At 40.7% G+C, this 24689-nt stretch overlaps 1 protein-coding gene across 5 annotated transcripts in view; it reads left to right on the forward strand.

Annotated features, from left to right (window-relative positions):
- EVI5 (ecotropic viral integration site 5) overlaps window positions 1-24689 on the forward strand; it is a 204482-nt gene that overhangs the window by 15400 nt on the left and 164393 nt on the right. For 4 of the 5 annotated variants that reach the window (XM_036754609.1, XM_036754608.1, XM_036754604.1 and 1 more), the window contains exon 2: window positions 20660-20827. The exons of the other annotated variant lie outside the window; for it this stretch is intronic. The gene's annotated coding sequence lies outside the window, so the exon portion shown is untranslated. The remainder of the gene's footprint in view (window positions 1-20659; window positions 20828-24689) is intronic. 5 annotated transcript variants of the gene reach the window in all.

Genomic DNA, 24689 nt, shown 5'->3' on the forward strand with positions numbered 1-24689 from the left:
ACATGCTTAATGAAGGGTGCTGGCCTGTGTCTCCTAGTCCAGGGGCATCCTATGCCTAGCTGTTCCTCTTTTAGTTTGTTGATAGCTTCACTTCATGGTACCCGATTTACTTTTGTGCATTCCTTTAATTCTGAGTAGGAAGTATGGTTGATTTTTTTTTCTTGTATTTTCAAGGTCACTCTCCCCACTCTGCTTTTATAACAGCTCTCTTGACTTTAAAGTAGGATTTTTAGCACCTTGTCATAGTCTCATATGTAATTGTGTTGATTTTTAAATTGCCCAAAGGATTCTTACTGTTAGTCTTAGTTTTGGAACAGAAACTCAGATCTCTGCCTCATAGGACTCTTTGAAACAGTGGTGATGGGGTTTTTAAACACTTGGTATAGAGTAACACTCTTCCAGATTTCCTGATGCAGTTTGGTAATAGTATATCTTAAGTGCTTTTTCTGTAGTGGTATGGTGGTTTTATTTGTGTATTTTCAGTCCAGATTGAGGCAGAGGGACTGGTTGAATGTGCCTTTGTGATTTTTGTTGCTATCTAGAAAGAATTTTGTTTTTCTCTTTTGGGTAGTAATGAAAATAAAAGTGCAAAATTCTATCTGTCTGGACTGTATTTCTGATATTGCAGTAACCTAATTACTCTTCCTACCTCAGGTCTCTCCCCTTTTCCATCCATCTTCCACACGATTGCCAAAATGTAATTCCTAAAGCACAAGGCCGACCCTTGCTTGGACTATTTCAGTAGCTTCCCTTTTTTTTAAACAGTTTTTTATTTTATTTTACCAGAACACAAATACAAAAGAGAGAAAAGAAACAAAAACATATTATAAACTTAAATATAAAGTAAGAAAGGAAAAAAAGCATGTCATGTGCATAGCAGAACATAAGAGGATTCAAAATATGTAACAATAAATTTTCATTTCAAGAAAGCCTGTATGATAAATAATACACCTTGTTTTGAGAACTGTCCTTTTTTTTTCTTTGCTTCCTTGTGTTTTCTTTTGTTCTCTGTTGTGTACTTTTTTAAAAATACAAACTACCATTATTACTTGCATACATTTATGTAGTATTTTACATACATTTGTCTTGATTTTTAAAACAATCTCTTTTGAACTCCAGATCAGCTGTTTGGAGATAACCATCTGGATGTCCCAGTAGGCATATCAAACTCAGCATGTCCCAAAAGAATCTCTCCCCCCCCAAAACCAACCAAACAAAAATTACCAACAACTCTCCAGACTTCTTGTTTCCAGTCTCCGAGGCTCATCTTTGACTCTTCCCTTTTCCTTACCTAGTGTTTCCAATCCTTTACCAAGTACTATCAGTTTGACCTCCACAGCTCTCAAATCCAAATCTTTTTCTCCATTCACATGATCTCCACCAGTGAGTTCAAGCCCCTTCATTATCTCTTGGCTGAACTGTTTTAATAACCTAATCTGCCTAAGTGCAATCTTTATGCTTTTCCATCATTCCATTGACAGCTGCCAAAATAGCCTTCCATTTGATTTTTATTCCATATAACTTTGTTACCCTATCCATATCCTGATTGCTGCTATTTACCAACCATAGGTTATTCTTCCTTCTTTCTTTTTTCTTTTTTTTTATTTAATATTTTTAGTTTTCAGCATTGATTTTCACAAGAGTTTGAATTACAAATTTTCTCCCCATTTCTACCCTCCGCCCCACTCCAAGATGGCATACATTCAGCCCCACCTTCTGTCACCGCACTCCCCCACATTCCCTTTTCCCTTACTTTCTTGTAGGGCAAGATAGATTTCGCATAGAAATCTATTGCCTGTATATCTCATTTCCTAGTTGCATACAAAAACTTCTTTTTTTTTAACATCTGCTTTTAAAACTTTGAGTTCCAAATTCTCTCCCCTCTTCCCTCCCCACCCACCCTCCCTCCCTAAGAAGGCAAGCAATTCCACATAGGCCACATGTATATCACTATGCAAAACCCTTCCACAATACTCATGTTGTGAAAGACTAACTATATTTTGCTCCTTCCTATCCTATCCCCCTTTATTCAGTTTTCTCCCTTGACCCTGTCCCTTTTCAAAAGTGTTTGCTTTTGATTACCTCCTCCCCCTATCTGCCGTCCCTTCTATCATGACCCCTTTTTAATCTCCTTCCTCCTTCTTTCCTGTGGGGTAAGATACCCAATTGAGTGTGTATGGTATTCCCTCCTCAGGTCAAATCCGATGAGATGCTGTGCACTTTTTAACTTTGTTCTTTTATTCCCCCCTCTGCGCACCCCCCCAGAAGGCTACAATATAATTTAGATATTTCTTGATATATACATACACTTATACATATATACATGCGTATATAGACATATACTTTCCCAAACATAATCTACTCCTGATATTTTTTATGTTTGTACATATCTTTTGTTTCCTCTCCCTTCTGCCTCCTCTACATTACTTCTACCCGCTACATCACCTTCCTATTACTTGCCTACCCCCCTCTTCCACCAACTACCCTGCCCTCCTATTACTTGCCTTCCCCCCTCTATGGATCCCTCCCTTATCCCCCTGTTCCCATCAATCTGAATACCCTTTACCTATTCCTTCATTCTCCCCTCTAAAAATCCCTCCCTTGTCCTCTCCCCCCTCACTAAACCCCTACCATTTTATTTCTTCTACATTTAGAAGACTTTTATCCTCTTCTAAGTATGTATATATTATTCCCTCTTAAACCCATTCCCGATGAAAGTAGGTTACCAGAACTACCAGCCGTTCTTCCTCATCTAAATCCTCTGCTTCCTTTCTTCTTCTTGCACCTCTTTTGTATAAAATAGTTACTGTTTTTAGTTGTTTCTAAATGCTTTTACTTTTTAAATTCATATCATAGGTTTATCCTCCTCTTTCTTGTGAGCTTGACAGTTATTGATAAGAATGTTAGACATACATTTTACATTTTATGTTATAGAAAAGGTAAGCAGTTTATTCTTATGGATCCCTTATAGTCAGTCTTTGGTGTGTACCTTATGTTTCTCTTGGTTCCTGTACATTGAATCTTCTATTAAGTTGAGGATTTTTTTTAAACAAAGTCTTGAAAGTCTGAGGGTTTGTTAAATGTCCATTTTTCTTCCATTCAAGATAATACTGAAATTTGCAGGGTATGATATTTTCAGCTGAAGCCCCAGGTCTTTTGCTCTTTTATATATTGTGTTCCAAGACCTGTGGTCCTTTAAATGTCTCTGCTGTTAGGTCTTATGTAATTCTAACTGTGGCACCATCATATTTAAATTGTTTTAATCTTGATGCTTTTAATATTTTATCCTTGAGCTGGAGGTTCTGGAATTTGACTATGATCTTCCTATGGGTTTTCCTTGTAGGATCTCTTTTAAGTGGTGTGCAATGGATTTTCTCTATATCTACTTCCCTGCCTTGTTCTAACGCTGCAGGACAATTTTCTTTAATTGTTTCTTGTATTATTGTATCAAGATTCTTTTTTTGATCATGACCTTCAGTTACTCTGATTATTTTTATGTTTTCTCTTCTTGATCTATTCTCTGAATCAGTTGTTTTTCTTATAAGATGTTTCACTTTCTCTTTTATTTTTTCATTATTCATGTTTTGTTTAATTATTTCTGGATCTCTTACAATTTCACTGGCTTCACTTTGCCCAATTCTAATGTTCAAGGTGTCATTTTCCTCCTTGAGATTCTGGATCTCCTTTTCTAATTGGTTGACTTTCCTTTCACAACCTTCTTGTTTTTCTTGGATTATATTTATTTATTTTTTAGTTTTTCCTCCATCTCTGTCATTTGATTTATAAAGTCTTTTTAAAGATCTTCTATAAATTCTTTTTGGGCAAGCGACCATTTGACGTTGCTCTTTGGGGGTTTCTTTCAATATCCTCCTCTGAAGATGTACCCCGGTCATCTCTATTTCCATAATAGGTCTCTGTGGTTGGATTCTTCTTTGCCTGTGCATTTTTTTTGTAGTAATAACTCAATTTTAGTAATCACCTCTAGCCCTGGCGTATGGGAACTGGTGCCTCTTGCCCTAGATCTTTAGTTCTCTCCTCTAGCCTGGAGCCAAAGCCAAACCTCCAACCTTCTTTTAGCGCCCTCAGCCAGAGGCTTTCTGCCCCACTGCTTCTGCACTCACGGGGCGTGTGCTGGTTTCTTCTCGCCCCCACCACTCCTCTCAACACAGCTGAGTCTGTTGTTCCTCATCAGCAGAGGTTCCCGCAGTCTTCCTGGGCTCAAACGCGCAGCTCCCGTCACTGTCCCGGGGTGAAGAGTTCCAGCCACTGGGGCGAGGCAGGCTCTCAGACCGACTAACCCCGGGGCTTGCTGCTAGTTGTGTAACCGGCTTCCCGGCTTGTTGTTCAAACGGAACCTAAACTGGAGGTGTTTGCTCCTCTGGGGACCAAACCTAGTCCTGGGGTTTTTCTAAGGAAAACCCCGGTTGCGCCCCTATTTTTCTTTGTCTCCACCCACTTTGTTTGCCCTAAGGTGCTATTTTAACTCTTTTGGGGGGGGGAAGTCTTGAGAGCCTGGAATTTTCTGACCTCCTCTGCCATCTTCCCAGAGTCCTCTCCAGTAGCTTCCCTCTTGTCTATAAGATCAAATACGCACTCCTTTGGCATTTACAATCCGTTACAACTCTGTCCCAGCTCACCTTTTCTGACTTTTTACACTCCTTCTTTATGCTCTGTAGAGGAAGAGGGAAAAAAATCAACAGATCTGATCAACACATGGAAAAAAACTCCGACAGTGTGTGCAGCGTTCCCTCCCTGCAGAGCCTTCGCTGCTTCAGAGGCGCAGGGGTCCATGTCATCTCACCGTCCTTGTTCTTGTGATTTTTCATTGCTGAGGGGTGGCTCTTTCCATTTGTGGTACTTTGATCCTTGTGTGTATGGGTTACTTCAGTTTGCATCAGTTCATGTCAGTCTTTCCTCTTCTGTTTTTATTACATTCTTCATGGTTATAGTTTGCTACCTTCATACGCCACAGTTTGTGCCGCTGTTCTCCACCCAGTGGGCATCTACTTTGTTTCTGTTTCTTTGCTCCTACAAAAAGTGCTGCTGCTTTTTCTCATTTATCTCCTTTGGGGGTACATATGCCAGGCAGTGGAATCGCAGACAAAAGGTGTAGACATTTCAGTCACTTTATTCGAAGAATTCCAAATTGCTCTGCAGAATGGTAAAGCTAATTTACAGCCCAGACAGCGGTGTGTTAATGCACCTCTCCCTGTAACCCCTTCAACATGGACTCTTCACTGCTTTTGATGTCTTTACCGATTTGCTGGGTGTGAGCTGAACACTTAGCTCATAGCAGTTTCAGGTAAAGTATGATTAAAACATTTAAAGGGACTGCCAGGGTTGGTAACAGAGCAGTTTGCAAGTGAGGGAGAGTCGTGAGTTAGAACCAGCGTAGGTCACAGCCCCTTCTCTACCTCTGCCTCTGAGAAGCTACCAGAAAGCCCTGAGTTCAAGTAAGACCTCAGACACTTACTGTCCGATCCTCATTATTTAACCTCTGCTTCGGTGTCCTTAGCTGTAAAGTGGGGATAATGGGGTACCTACCTCCCAAAGTTGTGAGGATGTCGTTGGTTTTTTTTGTTGTTGAGTTTTTTCAGTCTGTCCAACTGTTTGTAACCTCGTTTGTTTTTTTCTTGGCAAAGATACTGGAGTCATTTGCCATTTCCCTCTCCAGCTCTTTTTACAGATGAGGAAACTGAGGCAAACAGGGTTAAGTGACTTGCCCAGGATCATATGGCTAGTATTTGAGGCTGGATTTGAACTCAAGTCCTCCTGACTCCAGGACTAGCACTTTCTGCAGTGCCACCTATCTGTTCTTGTGATGAATGCCCTCACTATGTTTTTTCTCACACATATAAAAAAGTAGGCATTTGGGCCAGTAGTTATTGATATCTTTTTTTTTAATAGCAGTAACATCCTGGATTTTTCCCAATCTTGACTGTCTACCTGTCCTTAGATACCTTGAGAATTGATCCCTCCAACATGGGGACCTCCTCTGTGTATTTAGTCTAGTCAAATTGTTCTGCCTGTTTGTTTCTACTTTCTTACACGCTGGGTTTTATGATGGGAGACTTTGATTAAAATTCTAGTATAATGTCTCTCCTGGTGCAATATGATATCATAAAATGGTATTACAGAGATGTGTATTTACAGATATAAGCCATTTGGGTTCCCTGGAAGCATGGAATAGTTTCACAGATGAGATGAAGCCTGAACTACTTCTAGTCAATTCTAGGTCCAACTCATTCTCCAGCTGCTGTGCCTTCCCAGCATACATATATGGATTAATTCAGTGACTTGCTTGTCACTGCATATCAGTGACGGTAATATGGATTTTTAAAGTATGATTTTTTAATATATTTTTTCCTTCTGCTTTAGGCGGCTATACTGTTTTTTGCAATTCCTATGGATTTAACCAGGGCAAATAGGGGGTGCAGTGCATAGAGTGCTGGTCCTGGAGTAAGGAAGATTCTTCTTCCTGAATTCAAATCTGGCCTCCGATACTTACTAGTTATGGGAACCTGGGCAAGTCACTTAACCCTATTTGCCTCAGTTTCCTCATCTTTAAAATGAGCTGGGGAAGAAAATGCTAAACTACTCCAGTAGCTTTGCCAAGAACTCCAAATGGCTTCATGAAGAGTTGGATACGACTGAACACAATGGATTTAACGGAGGAGGCTATGTGGTGCCCCAGGAGCTTGATTTAATTAAACACTATGTGTAGGAGTGTTTGGAAAACCTTTCCATTAATAAGAGGAACTAACTTTACTTTGGATTCCGTACAAGACACCTGTGACATTGGCAAATGCTGTAGGTTAGCATGCCTGACTGATAGCAGTGTTCAATTGATTTTAAGTGATTTCAGTAGTTTTAGCTGCTACAGAATCCAGGAATAATTTAAACATGCACATTAGACACTTTTATAGACAAAAGAGAACCCTATATTTTCTCTCTCAGCCAGCCAAAAGAAAGATATAGACTTTAGTTTGCAAAAGTCTGTTCTTCCTTTTTCATTTTTTTCAGTTACTTTCTTTTTTCTTTTTTTTTAATTTTTTTAAAAATTTAATTTATTTAATATATTTAGTTTTCGGCATTGATTTTCACAAGAGTTTGAATTACAGATTTTCTCCCCATTTCTACCCTCCCCCCCACTCCAAGATGGCGTATATTCTGGTTGCCCTGTTTCCCAGTCAGCCCTCCCTTCTGTCACCCGACTCCCCTCCCATCCCCCTTTCCATTCTTCTTTTGTAGGGCAAGATAAATTTCTACGCCACATTGCCTGTATATCTTATTTCCTAGTTGCATGCAAAAACCTTTTTTTGTTTGTTTTTGAACATCTGTTTTTAAAACTTTTGAGTTCCAAATTCTTTCCCCTCTTCCCTCCCCACCCACCCTCCCTAAGAAGGCAAGCAATTCAACATAAGGCCACATGCGTATCATTATATAAAATCCTTCCACAATACTCATGTTGTGAAAGACTAATTATGTTTTGCTCCTTCCTAACCTATCCCCCTTTATTGAATTTTCTTTCTTGACCCTGTCCCTTTTTGAAAGTGTTTGTTTTTGATTACCTCCTCCCCCTATCTGCCCTCCCTTCTATCATGCCCCTTTTTTTAATCTTCTTCCTCCTTCTTTCCTGTGGGGTAAGATACCCAATTGAGTGTTGTATGGTATTCCCTCCTTAGGTCAAATCTGATGAGAGCAAGATTTACTCATTCCTCCTCACCTGCCCCCTCTTCCCTTCCTACAGAACTGCTTTTTCTTGCCACTTTTATGAGAGATAATTTACCCCATTCTATCTCTCCCTTTCTCCCTCTCTCAATATATTTCTCTCTTATCCCTTAATTTGATTTTATTTTTTTAGATATCATCCCTTCATATTCAACTCACCCTGTGCCCTCTGTCTATAATATACATATATATACATATATACACACACACACACACACACACACCTACATGTATACGTACATACACAGATATATATATATATATATGCGTATTCCTTTCAGCTACTCTAATACTGAGGTCTCATGAATCATACACATCATCTTTTCATGTAGGAATGTAAACAAAACAGTTCAACTTTAGTAAGTCCCTTATGATTTCTCTTTCTTGTTTACCTTTTCATGCTTCTCTTGATTCTTGTGTTTGAAAGTCAAATTTTCTATTCAGCTTTGGTCTTTTCACTGAGAAAGCTTGAAAGTCCTCTATTTTATTGAAAGTCCATATTTTGTGTTGGAGCGTGATATTCAGTTTTGCTGGGTAAGTGATTCTTGGTTTTAATCCTAGCTCCATTGACCTCCAGAATATCATATTCCAAGCCCTTCGATCCCTTAGTGTAGAAGCCGCTAGATTCTGTGTTATCCTGATTGTTTTTCCACAATACTCAAATTGTTTCTTTCTGGCTGCTTGCAGTATTTTCTCCTTGACCTGGGAACTCTGGAATGTGGCAACAATATTCCTAGGAGTTTTCTTTTTGGGATCGTTTTCAGGAGGCGATTGGTGGATTCTTTCCATTTCTATTTTACCCTCTGGCTCTAGAATATCAGGGCAGTTCTCCTTGATAATTTCTTGAAAGATGATATCTAGGCTCTTTTTTTGATCATGGCTTTCAGGTAGTCCAATAATTTTTAAATTATCTCTCCTGGATCTATTTTCCAGGTCAGTGGTTTTTCAGTGAGATATTTGACATTGTCTTCCACTTTTTCATTCCTTTGGTTCTGTTTTATAATATTTTGATTTCTCATAAAGTCACTAGCTTCCACTTGCTCCAATCTAATTTTTAAGGTAGTGTTTTCTTCAGTGGTCTTTTGGACCTCCTTTACCATTTGGGTAATTCTGCCTTTCAAGGCATTCTTCTCCTCATTGGCTTTTCAGTGCTCTTTTGCCATTTGAGTTAGTCTGTTTTTTAAGGTGTTGTTTTCTTCAATATTTTTTTGGGTCTCCTTTAGCAAGTCATTGACTTGCTTTTCATGGTTTTCTCATATCATTCTCATTTCTCTTCCCAATTTTTCCTCTACTTCTCTAACTTGCTTTTCCAAATCCTTTTTGAGCTCTTCTGTGGCCTGAGACCAGTTCATGTTATTCTTGGAGGCTTTTGATGTAGGCTCTTTGACTTTGTTGACTTCTTCTGGCTGTATATTTTGGTCTTCTTTGTCACCAAAGAAAGATTCCAAAGTCTGAGTCTGAATCTGAGTCTGTTTTCACTGTCTGGCCATGTTCCCAGCCAACTTACTTGACCCTTGAGTTTGTCGTCAGGGTAGCTTGTAGAGTAAAGAGTATTTTGTTCCAAGCTTGAGGGGCTGTGCTGTTGTTTTCAGAGCCAGCTCTGCCACGCCAGCACTCCTACTTCCTGCCAGCCAGGACCTGACTGGGATCTTAAGCAGGCTGTGCATTCCTGCTCTGATCTGCTACTTAATTCCTCCCACCAGGTGGGCCTGGGGCAGGAAGCAACTGCAGCTGTAGTTCTGTAGCTGCACCACCCCTACTGCCCCCCCAACCCCAGGTGGCCGAACTGCAAACTCCTTCCATTCTGTCCCCCACAGCTTTTCCCACTAACCTCCTCTGTTGTCTTTGGTGTTTGTGGGTTGAGAAGTCTGGTAACTGCCACAGCTCACTGATTCCACCCGGCTCCTGGTCTGGTTGGTCCTGCCACCGCCCACGCTGGGCTCCGCTCTCCTCCGTGAGCGATAGACCTCATCCAGCGACCATCCAGGCTGTCCTGGGCTGGATCCCTGCTTCCCTCTGCTATTTTATGGGTTCTGCAGTTCTAGAATTTGTTCAGAGCCATTTTTTTATAGGTTTTTGGAGGGACCTGGTGGGGAGCTTACGCAAGTCCCTGTTTTCCAGCCGCCATCTTGGCTCCACCCCCATCCTTCCTTTTTCATTCTAACTCTCATTTTCCCATTTCTTAACTTTTTCACTCTAATCCTTCAGCTCTGCCCCCTAAGAATTCCCATTCATCTTCGATCTCTACTTCCTGAAGCCTGGGTTCCTCCCTTAACCATCTTTTCCAGTTCTGGCCATTCCTTTTCTCAAGCCCCTTAACTCAGAGCCAAGAGGAGGAGTCTGCATATGCCTGGCTACCTTCTTCTGACAGCTGCCCTCAACAGCTTCCCTTTGAAGTCATGCCATCTGCTCGATGCTTATCACTGTCATCCGCTGACCTTCCTCAGTGACTTCAGCATGGAGCTGGTAGTACTTTCCACCCTAATCCTTTATACTTTGGTGACTTCCCTTTCAATTCCTGACCACCTTTTCCAGTCTCCTTCAGTCAGCCAAAGAGAGTGGTCACATATGAGATATGAGTATTATTTGAAACTTTTGTGTTTCTAAGAAATTTCCTCTCTCTGACTAGAATCTTCTGCTTATTTCTCTCATTGTTCAGTCATGTCTGACTCTCCGTGATCCAACTGTCCAGGGGGTTGTCTTGGCAAAGATACTGCAGTGGTTTGCCATTGTTTCTCTTGTACCACCTGACCAATCTTGAATTTGCTTTTTCTCTTTCAGTGTGACCTGTACTCCTGAGGTGTTTTCCTTGTCATTCATTTAATTGCCCCATGTTTTGACTTCAGTCTTGGCTATTTTGATAATTCACCGTCTTTCACACTTGATTCCTTTGCCATTTTTCCTTCTCTGTTTCCACCCTGCTAATCCTCCGTTTTGGGTAATACCCACCATCCATTTTCCCAGTCCTTATTTTCATTCTAGGAAGTACTGCTGGAAAATTATCGATTTTTTTTGCTGACACTTGGTCTGCTGCCACTCCTTTCGGCAAAGGAATGGTGACTGTTTCAAACATCTTTTCTGTTTAAGCTATTCTTCTCTCTAGTAGATGACATTTTCGCATTTGCTCCCCTCTCATGTATGCATTATTTTACTGCTGATGGTAGTATGGTTAGGTAGATTCAGAACTAGTTGAATGTCTAAACAGACCTACAAAGCAATTGTAAATGGTTTGATACTAGCTTGCAGGAAGATCTACAGTAGAGTGCCTCAGGAAGTCTGCCCTTGGCCATGCTCTGGTTAATATTTTGATGAAGTTACTTAGATGGAAACATAGCTGGCATCCTTATCAAATTTTTAGATTAAATGAAGCTAGGATGCTGGAGTATTAGATGACAGTAAGGGTCTTGAATCTAACCTAATAAGGTGAAATTTGATAGAAATGATAGTCCTAGACTATAATAATAGCACCTACCTCTTGGGGTTATTGTGAGGATAAGGTGAAATACTATTGGTAAAGTGCTCTGCAAATCTTCCAGTACTATATAAATACTGTTATTCTTCTCATTATACTTGGTTTCAAAAAGTTCAGTTTGCACAAGAAAAATTAAGGGAGGCATGGCTGGAAAACAGCTCTAATGAATGAAATCTGGAGATTTTGGTGGGTGACCTTCATAGGAATTCATGCTGTGAGATGGTGGCCAAAAGTGCTGATGTAATATCGGTCTGCATTGAGAGGTATAGTGTTTCGAACAGGGAGGTGATCTTGCTGTATGTTGCCATGGTTTGACTGTATTGGAAGTATTCAGTTTTAAATGCTGTGTTTTGGAAAGTATAATAAAATTTTAATATCTGGAGCATGTCCAGAGGAGGTTGACCAGGATAGTGAGAATACTACATACCACACAGGGATCAAATTGAAGCTACTGGGGATATTTATCTTGGAGAAGAGAAGCTTGGGATGAGATAGCTTTTCTGTAGGCTGCAGTATCTGACAGTTTGTAAATTGGGCATTAAGTATTAAGCCCCTACTGTGTGCCGGGAAGGTTGATACAGAGTGATGGTAGTGGCTAGAGAGCCAGGCTTGAAAGCCAGGGATTCCCATGTCTAACAAGTCCTGGCTCTGTACTCCTGGGCAAGGCATCTTGGCCTCAGTGCTGATCTGCCTTGGAAGAGGGAGTTCCCTACACCAGTGGAATCATTTATCTCTGTTCCTGTCCCTGGGTGCCAAGCACATTGCTAGGTGTTGGGCATACAGAAACAAGTATTCCCTGCCCTCAAGAAGCTTATATTCTATTAGTAGTAATAACGTACATGTACAGTCAGTCCTCAACTTTTGCAGGGTAACATTCCTAAAAAGGGACAAGTCAAAAAATGCAAATATTGATACATTGAACCTATGGGAAATGCGTTAGGTTCCTGTGACCACCCAAAACTGTAATCTTTTGCTAGAGATTGATGAAAATACACTTTTATACTGACAGTTCTTTATAACAAACCTTAATTCTGACAATATGCACATTTCCTAACACAGTAACCATGGAATAACCCATAAAGTGCAGGGGAGAGGAGAGGCAACCCCAGAAGGGAGGGAATATCAGAAAAAACAGCAAGGTAAGAAAGGGAACGGGGCAACACCTGCCATCTCTGATCTACTTTTTGGCTCTGTAGTTGAACTGTTTTCCTGATGAAAGGCACATGCCCCAGAAGAGTCCCTGGGGCCTTCTGTCAGCTCAGAACTCCAGCGTGGGCCCAGTACCCAAGAGAGGCCAGGGATAACCACCATTTCATTTACCCATACACAGCTGCTTTTCCATTTCCATTTTTTTCAGTTGCACTTGAGAGGTTAATTTAATACTTTTTGGAGTGGATGCGCAAACACTTTAATCAATACTTTCTTCCTTTTTGTGGATATAAATTTGCATCAGGCCTCTCATTTTTTCTCTATTTTGCATAGCTGCGAATGAGCTCAGTTGCCGATGTGAGAATGTTGAGGATTGGCTGAATAAGTATTTCTAAAATGCATACAATGTCATTTGGAGGAGAGGGGATACTGTTGCTAGTAGGGCTCATGAAAGAATCTCATGTAGGAGGTAACATTTGAACCGAGTTTTAAAGGAAACAGGGATCCTAAGAGGTGGAGGTGAAAAAGGAGTCCTTTCTAGCCCCTAGGGACAGCAAGTGGCGAGCTGCAGAGATGAAGCATGGTCTAGAAGGAACAGGCAGAAGCCCATTTTGGCTGCATTGGAGCATGTGTGAAAGGGCGTGATGGATTAACAGAGTTATAGAAATAGGTGGGAGCCAGAGGGAAGGGCTTTAATGCCAAAAGCTTTATGTTTGTTTGATAATGAAGTTTATGTTTGAGACTGTGATACAATTAACGTGCCTTTGGCTAAGACATTGTGAGTTTGATAACTCCATATATATTTCCTTTTTTGGGCTTAAAGGTTAACTTTTAATCACTAGCCTGATAAACTTTTAGGAAACTAGCTTCTACAACAAATGTTCTAGCTTGCTTGTGCCATTTTTAAGCTTAGAATTATTTGACGGTATCAAGTTACATATTCAAATTCCTAACGTTGCTTTAGTAATATTAGATAGTATAATTAAAATAGCTTTATATGTATCATCCTACTGTATGATATATGTTTTGTAAATCCTTTCAGAGCATAGAGCATGTCGAAATAGGGATGTCTTTGATTATGAAGTTTAAGACTGTTCTCATTTATTTTAATAAATGAAATCATATAAAAGGATCATGCCTAATTAGATGTAAGTAGAATAAGATGATTTGTAAATTTGAAGCAAAGGAAACATTCTAGTAATTGTTAATTTCATTATAACCAAATTAAATGTGTTTGGAATCAAATGTTTGTCCTGGTTTCTATGTTACTATGCAGAATGTGGCATTTCCAACATCCTCTTGATTTCTGAGGATTTTTTGGACTTCCTATAATTGGTGTTGTGGTTATTACAGAGTTTGTCCAACACACAGAATGTTGAAGGGTTCTGAGATTTTGCTGCGTGAGGAAATGGTGATATCAAGCCTGTAGAGGAGAAGATTTAGCGAGGACGTGATGACTTTGTTGAAGTAAAGGACTATGCCATGGAAGAGAGATTAAATGTGTTTTGTTTGTTCCATGAGTCCAAAAGTAAATGTTATGTACTACCCAGTGGTTTTCATTGGATCCTCGCCCCAGCACTGGGAAGGACATTTATTTTTCTCCACTTTATAGCTCAGAAGGGTTACAGAACTTTCCCAGCTGTCACAGTTTTTAGGTGTCAGGGAGCTGGGATGAAGTCAGGTTCTGAGCCCTGGATTCTTGATGTCCCACACTACAGTGAACACATTTTGAGCTCTGTAGAGATGGCATTCAATCATTTGTAAAAGTTCTAACTGGTCTAAAGATAGAATTGATCTCATTTTCCTGGAGATCTTTGTGTTACCATGATCGTAAATTAGCTTGGTAGCTTAATTTGTGTCCCTTGTAAATTATCTCTGGGCAAACTCTTCCTCTCCCTCTATCCCTGCTGGTGGTACTTAGTTGACTGTCTTTCTAGCATTCTTCTCCTTGGTAAGTTAGTCAGGTGATAGTGCTTTTAATTGATGTTTGTTGCTAGTGTGATGATATGTATGGTTGGCTAATATCTTTTCCATACCTTCCAGAGCCCAGCAATTCTCACCATTGTTTTATAATGCTAGAAGTTGGTCCATTACTCTGGGTGTCACTTCATGAAAAGACAGCCTGATCTTTGAATCTTCCTGTCTCACAGTCAGTTAGCAGATGTTGATTAAGCACCTGCTGTGTGCAAGGCACTGTGTTAAGTGCTAGTAGATACAGAACTGAGGCTATAATATTTTCCATCAAGAATGGCTTGTACTGTCTTAACATTCTTTGAGAATTGTATGGATTCTGTAAACTCCCTTTGAGTGATTAAACCTCAGCTCAGCCTGATTTTCCTTCAAATCTGTTTGAAAGGTATGGTAGCCTTCTCAAAAGGACCATGCCCTTAAGTCTTCAGAGGCTGCCAGACTACTCAGCTCATCATTTATTAAAATCTTGCTAGGTACTAGTGTCCTCAGTTTATTTCATGAAGGAATATGATGCAAAATGAATCCATGCTTCAAAACCTGGAAATCCCCAGGAACTATTGGAGGTTATATAAGCAACTCCTAATTTGGACAGTTCTTTTCTGCTTAGAGTCTTCACAGGCACAGTGCCCTCTTTCCATGCCTATTCCATTTTGTTCATTTTTTACATCTGCAAATCATGAAAAGGGTATGCTGTGTACTACATATCAGTAGGCATTTATTAAGCACCTAGTTTGTGCAAGGCATGATGATAGGTGGCAGTGTGGTCATGGTTGTTGTCCTTTGTTCTCAAGAGGACCAGAATGACATCACTATGTTGGAGTCGTGTGAAGGGCTTAATCAGTGCTTTTTCATTCCTTCATTGAAGTCGATTTTAATTGTTTAAATTGTTTAAATTTATTTAACATATTTAGTTTTCAGCATTGATTTTCACAAGAGTTTGGATTACAAATTTTCTCCCCATTTCTACCCTCCCCCCCACTCCAAGATGGCGTATATTCTGGTTGCCCTGTTCCCTAGTCAGCGCTCCCCTCTGTCACCCCACTCCCCTTCCATCCCCTTTTCCTTTCCTTTCTTGTAGGGCAAGATAAATTTTTATGCCCCATTGCCTGTGTATCTTATTTTCTTGTTGCATGCAAAAACATTTTTGTTTGTTTTTGAACATCTGTTTTTAAAACTTTGAGTTCCAAATTCTCTCCCCTCTTCCCTTCCCACCCACTCTCCCTAAGAAGTCAAGCAATTCAACTTAGGCCACATGTGTATCATTATGTATAACCCTTCCACAATACTCATGTTGTGAAAGACTAACTATATTTTGCTCCTTCCCAACCCATCCCCCTTTATTGAGTTTTCTCCCTTGACCCTGTCCCCTTTCGAAAGTGTTTGTTTTTGACTACCTCCACCCCCATCTGCCCTCCCCTCCATTATCCCCCCCCATTCCCTCTTCTTTCCTGTGGGGTAAGATTCCCAATTGGGTATGTATGGTATTCCCTCCTTAGGCCAAATCTGATGAGAGCAATGTTCACTCATTCCCCCCTCATCCGCCCTCTCACCTCCTCCCACAGAACTGCTTCCTCTTGCCACCTTTATGGGAGATAATCCATCCCATTCTATCTCTCCTTGTCTCCCTCTCTCAGTATGTTCCTCTCTCATCCCTTAATTTGATTTTATTTCTTTTAGATATCTTCCCTTCATCTTCAACTCACCCTGTGTCCGCTCTCTCCCTCTCTCTTTCTCTCTCTCTCTCTCTCTCTCTTTCTCTCTCTCTCTCTCTCTCTATATATATATATATATACACATACACACATAGATGTATACATACATACACATTCACCCATATATATACATAAACATATATGTATGTATATTCCCTTCAGCTACCCTAATACTGAGGTTTCATGAATCATACTTGTCATCTTTCCATGTAGGAATGTCAACAAAACAGTTCACCTTTAGTAAGTCCATTGCAATTTCCGTTTCTTGATTACCTTTTCATGCTTCTCTTGATTCTTGTGTTTGAAAGTCAAATTTTCTATTCAGTTCTGGTCTTTTCACTGAGAAAGCTTGAAAGTCCTCTATTTTATTGAAAGTCCATATTTTGCCTTGGAGCATGATACTCAGTTTTGCTGGGTAGGTGATTCTAGGTTTTAATCCTAGCTCCATTGATCTCCGGAATATCGTATTCCAAGCCCTTCGATCTCTTAATGTAGAGGCTGCCAGATCTTGGGTTATTCTGATTGGGTTTCCACAATACTCAAATTGTTTCTTTCTGGCTGCTTGCAGTATTTTCTCCTTGATCTGGGAGCTCTGGAATTTGGCGACAATATTCCTGGGAGATTTCTTTTTGGGATCTATTTGAGGAGGCAATCGATGGATTCTTTCAATTTCTGTTTTGCCCTGTGGCTCTAGAATATCAGGGCAGTTCTCCTTGATAATTTCTTGAAAGATGATATCTAGGCTCTTTTTTTGATCATGGCTTTCAGGTAGTCCATTAATTTTTAAATTATCTCTCCTGGATCTATTTTCCAGGTCAGTGGTTTTTCCAATGAGATATTTCACATTATCTTCCATTTTTTCATTCCTTTGGTTCTGTTTTATAATATCTTGATTTCTCATAAAATCACTAGCTTCCACTTGCTCCAATCTAATTTTTAAAGTAGTATTTTCTTCAGTGGTCTTTTTGACCTCCTTTTCCATTTGGCTAATTCTGCCTTTCAAGGCATTCTTCTCCTCATTGGTTTTTTGGAGCTCTTTTGCCATTTGAGTTAGTCTGTTTTTTAAGGTGTTGTTTTCTTCAGTGTATTTTTCAGTATTTTTTTGGGTCTCCTTTAGCAAGTAATTGACTTGTTTTTCATGGTTTTCTCGCATCCTTCTCATTTCTCTTCCCAATTTTTCCTCTACTTCTCTAACTTGCTTTTCCAAATCCTTTTTGAGCTCTTCCATGGCCTGGGACCAGTTCATGTTTTTCTTGGAGGCTGTTGGTGTAGGCTCTTGCACTTTATTGACTTCTTTAGGCTGTATGTTTTGGTCTTCTTTGTCAGCAAAGAAAGAATGCAAAGTCTGAGACTGAATCTGGGCGCGTTTTCGCTGCCTGGCCATATTCTCAGCCAACTAACTTGACCTTTGAGTTTTTCAGTGGGGTATGACTGCTTGTAGACTAGAGAGTTCTATGTTCCACGTTTGGGGGGATGTGCTGGCTCTGCCACACCAGCACTGCTCTTTCCTCAACCCCCAACCCGAACTGGGCTTAGATCTTCGGCAGGCTGTGCACTCCTGCTCTGATCCGCCACTTAATTCCTCCCACCAGGTGGGCCTGGGGCCGGAAGTAACAATGGCTGTAGCTGCCCCACCTCCGCTGCCCGCGGGGCTGGAAGCCAAACCACGAACTCCTTCTACTCCTGCAGCTTTTCCCACTAACCTTCTCCACTGTCTTTGGTGTTTGTGGGTTAAGGAGTCTGGTAACTGCCGCAGCTCACATATTCAGGGCGCTAGGGCCCCCTCCGCCCGGCTCCTGGTCTGGATGTTCCACGCCATTCAGGCTGGGTTCTGCTCCACTCGGTTTCTAGCTCCCAGCTCCGTGTGGGATAGACCTCACCCAGAGACCATCTAGGCTGTCCTGGGCTGGAGCCCCGCGTCCCTCTGCTGTTTTGTGGGTTCTGCCGTTCTAGAATTGGTTCAGAGCCATTTTTTATAGGTTTTTGAAGGGACTCAGTACGGAGCTCACACTAGTTCCTGCTTATCAGCCGCCATCTTGGCTCCGCCCCCTTGAAGTCGATTTTAAATGTTCAGGTATGTATGTGTTTGGTACACATTGTCATATGGAAATTTCTAGGTGTTTTGTGTGGAGGTAGTTTTTTATGTTAAAAAGCACAACCATGTATCACCCCCTTTTACTGAGTATATTGGTAATTGAGGTGGGACTTTTTTTTTTTTTTTTACTGTTTTCTCTTTTAGAATGCTAAAGTAATCAAGTGCCTTTGATTAAGTCTTGCTAGGTGCTAAGTCCCAGGCCCACACCCTTTTCTGATTAGGTGCGAATCCCTCGGGCCCTAAGAAGGGTATATAAACTCAGAGGTTAGCATTTTGTTTGGGGCTCACTCATTGGAAGAGTATTGGTATGGAGACTCTGGGTAGCCATTAAGGAGCTCTGCCCTGCGCTCCCCCCCCCCCACCCCCCCACCTTTGAAAACTCAGATGTTGGTGCTTCTCTCTGGTAACTATATATGTATAGTTTTTGTCAGACTGCTAGAAGCCTGTCTGCTGATTTGTGTTATTTGCTCAGTTTATATTTTCTCTGTTTGTAATTTCTGTTTGTATTTGCTCTGAAGTTCAGGGTGCTGACTTTTTCCCCTGAACTAAGTGAATTATATATGTATGTTTGATTACAGTGAGATTGTTAACCCCTTAAAGTTACTTTCCTTAGAAAAGCAGATCAAAGGACCTGTGCTAGCAGCTTTCCTGTGTGCTGTTGTTGTTGGTCTTTCACCCCCACAACAGCTGCTAGCCACGTTGTTGTTACACTGAGTTATGTGACTTTTGGTAAAAATTTTTCATTTTGAATCACTAATAAAATATGGTTTGGTAGGAGAGTGGTGAGAAGTCATTAGGTAACTTTTCCCTGCCTGCTTTGTGAAGTCTCAGCTTGTGTGTTGTGTAGTTGGCGCATGTTCCCTTGTGTTCAGCCAGGCAGTGAAACTGGGCATTGGCCCACGGTTCTGTCAGTTGTGTGTGTTCTAGGTGTCACTGGTCAACGAAGTTATTATTTCTAATGCTGTTGTCTCAATTGCTTTGTACTTCTCAGATTCAGGGCTTATCTTAAATTCTCACTCCCCCCTAACTCTGTCACACATTTGACTGTTTTTTTGTTAAGTCTGCCCTGAGTCAGCTTTGATATTTCAGATGTGAAACTTTAGTCTTTGTTGAGCAAACATGAACCCTGTTCGGTTTCTAAGTTAGGTGATGAGCATATGGCTTGGCTCCCTTACTAGTGCGTGGTCACTTTTATTAGAATATTAATTAGCTGGATATAGGGGTCTTGTCACATATTGTTGGAGGTTTCTATGATTTGGGGAGAGCAAAAAGACTGTTTTCCTGGTTAGTAATATACTTACAATATCCAGATCAGCCATTAGCTATGAGATCTGTTTTACACCGTGGAAAATGATCTCTACATGGATTTTGGATGAAGAATATAAACCTGATAATTTGGATTGTAATGATGAGGCTTAATGTGCTAAATAGATACATGTAAAGTAATGATCCTCTTTGAAGTAACCTTTCTGTCCATTGGCCCTTATTAACTCAGGCGACTAAATGAACTGTTAATTTTTAAGAAAATCCAACTGAAATTTTAGTTGTTAGACTAAAAGGATGGGATCTCTTGTGCTAAAGTGTTTAAAACATAAATTTTTTCTTGAGAAGTGCTGTGTTCTTGGCATATTCACGGGCATTTGAAACGATTGCTCTTTTATTAGTATTACAATTTAGGTTTGCCAAAGAGTGCTGCTCTATTTTGGAATGAAACAGCCTGGTTTGGCACAGAGTTAAGTACTGAATAAATGTTTGTTGACTGACTGACAGAAAAAACCCCACTGCATTAAAAAACACTGGGCTCGAAGGAAAGAAGGAAAGAACTAATTTCAGGACAGAAAAATGTGAGAGTTGGGTGGCGGGGGATGAAGCACGGGCCCGAGAGCCAGGATTTTGAGTTTAAATGTGGCCTCTGTCACTTAGTAGCTGTGTGACCCCCCCCCCCCCCCCAGCAAATCATGTAAACTTGGTCTGCCTCAGTTTCCTCAACTGTAAACTAGGGATCATAATACCTCTTACAACACAGGGTTGCTGTGATGATCAAATGAGGTAATATTTATAAAGCCCTCAGCAGGGTAACTGGTGCATAGTAGGTACTTAATAAATGCTTATTCCCTTCCCCCCTTCCCGGTAAGCCAGTCACTGCTTAGTCATGAAGAGTTCTCTTTCCATTCATTATTGAGCATTGAGAAAAAAATGTCAAGGTGATGGATCAAAATGTCTAAATACAATTTTTACTTTTCTGAAAAATAAATTTCCAAAGATCAGCGCACCTGAGTATTTGTGGGTCCTCAAATGAGAGTAGTAATGAAAGACAAACATTTTGAAGAACAGTTGAATAAATTTGGAGGAGCTGCATGGAAATCATTCTTTAAAAGCAATCAAAAACTTTTTGGGAAACTGCAGAGCAAAAAATTAACGAGAAATTGTTAGTGATCTTCTCAAGGCCTTATAAAATAATGGGATGTGACGTATCACTCAAGAGCCATTTCACGGACTCACATTTGGACTTCTTCCTGGAAACCCTAGGTCCTCTCAGTGTTGAGCAGGGGGAATGCTTCCATCGAGAAGTCTCCACAGTGGAAAAGTGATGCCAGGCACATGGAGTCCAAACATGCTGGCTGACTGCCGTTGGACACTGCAGAGGAATGATCCACAGACAAAGTAGAACAGAAATCATAAGTAGCTACACTTTAGGTGAGTTAAATAAGCGCAATTTTGTTTAGTAAAAAAAAAAAATAAAACTGTGATTCCCATGGAAATAGTGAATGATAGAGAAATTCTGAGGCTATACTTAGCAGCAAAACAAAACAAACCATTCATAAGGCTTGCACATTTTTATGGCTGTGACAGGAAAAAAAGAAAACTTTTTTGTCATTGCTGTCAAGGGACAACAGGATATATTTTTTCCTGCATCTAGCCCTTTTTGTTAGTCATTTAAACTTAAAAAAACACTATTCCTTTTAATATTTTGTCATAGATGTGAATTTAGCAAATATTTTCTTGTGCTGTATGCAAGGTACTGTGCTAAGATGCTAGGGAAGTTGTGTGAATAAATAATATAATGCTTCCCATAATAGCATTTACAACATAGGGAGTGGTGGAAAAGAAAGATATCTAAGAAGTAGAGAAATCCTTTGTTTGTTGAACCTAATTTATACTTCGAAAAATGTCACTTCAGATGCTTCCACTTTTAAAACAGATACCAGCATTTCATAATAAATAGTGGCATAAAAAATTTCATTTGGAACTGTTTTGAAAAATGAAGTTAAAAATGATGAAAAAGGTTATTTTATCTTATATTTGACAAAATTTAGGTTGTAAGTGCACTTGTACTAATTCTTAGATTGGTCAAAGAATAAAGTATAAATGTATAGGAAAGTATAAATACAAATGAAATATTTGGTTTTGGGGGACTTTTTGGGACAAAATTGTTCGATAGCAGAATCAGACATCTTTCACTTCATATTTGACTTTCACAGTATGTTAGTAAAAAGGGTCATTGATGTAGAAATTCTTAAGGCCTTCATCATTTTTCTTAGGGATTATCTCCTTTGATATTGATATCATTTTCTTTTGAGGTGCTAGCAGTCTGTGGAACCTAAATCTTGTCAAATCGATTCAAATTCATTAAATAACTACTATGACAGGCCCTGTGGGCTACCAAGAGAGGCAAAAAACAGTCCCTGCCCTCAAGGAGCCCACAGCCTGAAGGGGGAGAGAATATAGAAACAACTGTGTACAAATAAAACATGTTGTGCTCACACACACACAAGTGGGATTAGTATCTGAGTGAAGAAGATTATGGAGGACTTGGAAAGGTTTTTTGAAGAAAGTGAGACTTAAGGCAGTGAAGCTAGGAGGCGGAGAAGAGCAGGGAGAGAGATCTTTGGCATGGGGGACGTGGCAGGAGATGGATTGTCATGTGTGGGTTTGACCCAGTGCCACTGGTTTGCAGAGTTTGTGGGAAGAGGGAGGCATCAGAAGACTGGGAAAGTAAGAGAGGGCCTGGTGATGAAGAATTTGAAAAGCCAAATGGGAGCTTCATAGTTGATCCTGGAGGGAAAAGGAGCCAGTGGGGATTATTGAATGGGGGGATGATATAAACAGCTGGGTAGAGAGAGACTTGAGGCAGGGGGACCAGCCAGTAGGATGTTGCCCTAGTCCAGGTGTGGTGGATGATAGAGTCTAGTGCTAATTAGCGGGGATTAGTTCACTAGTGATTATCCCTCTATAACTTTGCTAGATAGGCAGCACAGCATAGTGGACAGAAAGCTGACCTCCAGTTCAGGGAAGCCAAGGTACAGTCAGGCCACTCTTCTGACCCATCCTGGCAGTGTGACCTCCATGTCTCCCAGTCAGATCCTGGTTGCTGTTTTCTGCTGCAGGACACACCATTTTTTTCCTCAATGAGTTCAGTGCCTGGCTCACATGCAGTGGTTGTTGTCCTTTGTTCTCAAAGAGGACCACAGTGACATCACTGTATTGGGGTCAAGGTACAACGTGTCAAACTGTGGCTGATCAGACTAGTATGAGCTCAGAAAGCTCTGCCACAGGTCAGCACAAATAGTTTACATAAACATCTGGAGTGGAGATGGCTCTCAATTGGCACATCTCACATTTCTTTTGAGCTACTGTAATTCTTTGCTTAAAGTGCACAGCACCTTCTTTGATGTGAGCACGCCATGCTGGGCAGCCCTTTGCCATTGTCTCCCATGCCATTCAATCGATTCCACAGTTCTTCAGAGAGACCTTGAGAATGTCCTCGTATTGCTTTTTCTGCCTCTCTTGAAATCCTGCCCTTGTACTACATACATACTACATACATACATACATACATGTTGATACTTTCTCAAACACTCTAACTTCCAAGTTCCTTGGTTTGCTTATTTCCATGACCTACTTCAGCCTCAGAGAGATGGCCAGGCCCTTGATCTTGCTGTCACCCACAAATACACTTCTGTGTTGGTGAACTCTGAAATTCCCTTATCTGATGACAGACTGTTGTCATTCTGCCTTGCCCTCTCCCTTGCAAACCCCAAGTCCTGTTTTCATCCACACTGTAGCCTCTGCTCCCTTGAGTCCTCAGTTCTTTCCCAGACCATCACCCCGAACTAGCCACAGTGTCCTCTTTCTTGAGACTCTTGCCCCCCTTATCCTGTCCCCAATAAGGCCCAGTCTTGGTTTACTCTCATTGTCTGTTGCCTTCATTGCTATTCACTTACTGCTGAAAAAAGCTAAAAAAAGGAAAATCAGGAAATCTTGTCAATGGGGTAAAACTCCACTACAGATTTGTTAGGTAACCTCACCTGGGCCCTCACTTCTACTAGGCAGTCCTTTTACACTTCCCTAATTAACTCATTATGCCACTCACCACAGCAACTCTTCCAAACCATTTCATTTCTCAAATCTTACATGGCTCCCCTTCCTGTCATCCTCTCAGCTGAAAATCTTGCCTCATATTTTAGGAAAAAAAAAAAAATTGAAGATATTTGCCAAGAGCTCCTTTCCCCGCATTTGTCATCTTACATTGCTCAGATGCCTTCTCCCACTATCTCCTTCACTCTTGTCTCACATGAAGCAGTCACCCTTCTCCTTGCCAAAGCAAACTTATATGCAGGCTCATGATTCCACTCTATCTTGCCTTTTACAGGAGATTACCCCTCTCACCTCCCCCATCATCTCCACTATCTTGCTTATCTTCAAGCTCTCTCTGTCTTCTGGTTGTTTCTGCCACTGCCTATAAACATGTCTGTGTTTTCCCTATCCTCAAAAAAGTCCCCTCCCTTTATCTATCCATCCCAGCTAGCTGTCATCCCATATTAACCTTTTGTGGCTTAGCTCTGTGGGAATGATGTCTACAATAAATGCTTCTGCTTTCTTTCCTTAGATTCTTATATAAACACTACTCTCTAGTTTTAGACCTCAATATTCAACTGAACCTGCTTTTCCCCGAGTTTCCCTGAGGTAGTCTCTTAATTACCAACTCTAACACCCGTTTCTCACTCTTCATCGTTCTTCAGCTCTGCAGCCTCTTACTTACGCTCTTGGTCACCTGCTTCTCGCTGATGTTCTCTTCTCTTTGGGTTTTCATGACACTCATCTATCCTGGTTCTTCTGCCTATCTGATCATTCCTTCTCAGTCTCCGGGAGCTTCGTCTACGTCATACCTACCAACTCCAGGTATCTCCTAGAACTCTGTATTTGGCCCTCTTCTCTCTAAAACCATTTTGCTTGTTGATCTCATCAGCTCCCATAGTTCCAGTTATTTCAATAGTAATTATTTGCAAACCTGCTTGTCCAGCTGTAAGCCCTCTACTGACTCCAGTGTTGCATCTCCAACTGGCTATCAGAAATCTCTAGATGTCCCATGGATGTCTTAAACTTAGCGTATCCAAAGCTGAACTCATCTCCCTCACTTCAACTCTCCCCTCTTCCTGCCTTGCCTATCACTGTTGAGTACCAGCCCTCTCACCCCACCCATCTCCAGTCTTTTGTCAAGTCCTTTGTAACATCTCTCATTGTAATGTTAATGGAATAGGAAGATCTGGCCTTCTTG

The sequence above is a fragment of the Trichosurus vulpecula genome, chromosome 4 (genome assembly GCF_011100635.1).
Source record: "Trichosurus vulpecula isolate mTriVul1 chromosome 4, mTriVul1.pri, whole genome shotgun sequence".
Lineage (NCBI taxonomy): Eukaryota > Metazoa > Chordata > Mammalia > Diprotodontia > Phalangeridae > Trichosurus > Trichosurus vulpecula.